Raw genomic sequence first — 1,773 nt, forward strand, 5'->3', positions numbered from 1 at the left:
GCGGGGCCGGCGCGGGCCGGCTCTTCCGGGGCCGGAGCTTCCCGCTGCTGAGCCGCGGCCGCTTCTCCCCGCTCCCCGGCTCGTGAAGCCGCTGTCTGGGCTCGTCCTCGGCCGTCCGGGCGCCTGCAGTGGGACCCGGCGCGCTCTCGCCATCGGGACACGTGGCTGCACACACCTTCCTGCAGAACTTCGTGGTGAAGGAAGGAGCCCAGCTTCACAGTATGGTGAACTCACGGAAAATCATACTGAAGACAGATTGTGCCGGTTGAGGTGACCGTCAGTTTATTAAAGAGAGAAACGGACCAGACAATGGCTGCCAGTGCTCAGAAGGATAAACTCCTGATTGATGGGTGTCCAAGAAATCAAGGCAGCCTTCAAGGCTGGATCGAGAGCGTGGATGGGAAAGCAGGTGTGCGTCCTCTGTCTTGATTGTAACAGTGAGGTCTGTGCTGAACGAGGGCTTGAGAGGGGAAGGGGCAGTGCTAGAAGTGCTGACAACAGCAGGAGCCTGGAAAGGAGAATTCAGGCCTGTCTGCAGTCCACGAAGTCCGTTATTGACTTATAGGAAGAAACGGGAAGCAGGGCCGGCCTGGCTCACCTGGGAGAGCGCGGTGCTGACACCACCAAGCCACGGGTTCGGATCCCCTTACCGGTCATCTTTTCAAAAAAAGAAAGAAAGAAAGAAACAGGGACAGTAAAGAAAATAAATACTTCCAAATCTGTCGATGAAGTTTTTGATGAAGTTGTAAAGATTTTTGACCAAGAAGGCTAACTCTAAACCTGGAAGCTTCCTTGAATATTGCTTTGGCAGCTGCTTTTTAAGGCAATTTTAATGTTTTATAATTACATCTCAGTTAATGGCTAGAAAGTATATAGTAAGACACACTTAATTTTTTATGGTTTGGGGTTTGTGTGTGTGTGTGTGTTGGTCACAGGAGTAGACAGTGAATTCAGTTTTAACACCGTCTTTCTTATGGTGCTCACAGAACAAAGAAGGGTATCAGCTAGTTCTCTGTTTTTATTCAAGAAGAATATCCCTTTCATAATTTGTGCCTTCTGTGAGCAAAGCTTTTTAGTGTATATGTATATCCCTTTAGTAATTACAACATGTTAAGATTAGGGATCCCCACTTTCCCTATTTTTTGCAGGTTTTAAATTTCCAACCTTAAGTGAATTTGCAGAGCAAACTTCAAAGGCACTTTTTGTGTAGTCAGTTCTTGCACAATGTGTTTGGCAAACAAACTCATAAATGGATGTCTAGTAGTGTTTTAGTATTTATCAAATAACTGACCATTTCCTATAGTAAGGTAAGAAAACTTAGGCTTTGTTTTACTACAACTTCTACAGATTGTATGACAGGGCATAGTCTTTGCTTCCAAGGTTTAGGTTAGGGGCACTGGGGCTTCAGAGCCTGGCAGAACTGTCAGCTTTATTCTATCATAATCTGAAGACAGCCGCAAGGATCACACCTAATGGCTTGTGTTCTTTATGCTCTATTATATAATTTTATTCTTGATTAAACGCGTCTTAACAAAATTCCCAGCTGCAGAACCTTGAAATGCACATGCTAGATTAATGCTAAAATGATTAAATTAACATTTTGGTAACACTTCAAAGTTTTGTTTGTTTTCTAGACCAAATATGGGGATAGGATAAATTAGAAGAAGCAATTTAATGGTTAAATTTCTCATTTGTATATTATTATTATTTTTTTTTTCCTTTTTGTCTTTTTTCGTGACCGGCAACGGATCGCAACCCTCAGTGTCGCGCCCG

General features: G+C 44.1%; 1 pseudogene; it reads left to right on the plus strand.

Moving 5' to 3' along the window:
* LOC103610424 overlaps positions 1-1,504 on the plus strand; it is a 2,818-nt pseudogene extending 1,314 nt beyond the window's left edge.
* The last annotated feature ends 269 nt before the right edge of the window (positions 1,505-1,773 follow it).

This window comes from Galeopterus variegatus, unplaced genomic scaffold, assembly GCF_000696425.1.
Source record: "Galeopterus variegatus unplaced genomic scaffold, G_variegatus-3.0.2 Scaffold11120, whole genome shotgun sequence".
Classification (NCBI taxonomy): domain Eukaryota; kingdom Metazoa; phylum Chordata; class Mammalia; order Dermoptera; family Cynocephalidae; genus Galeopterus; species Galeopterus variegatus.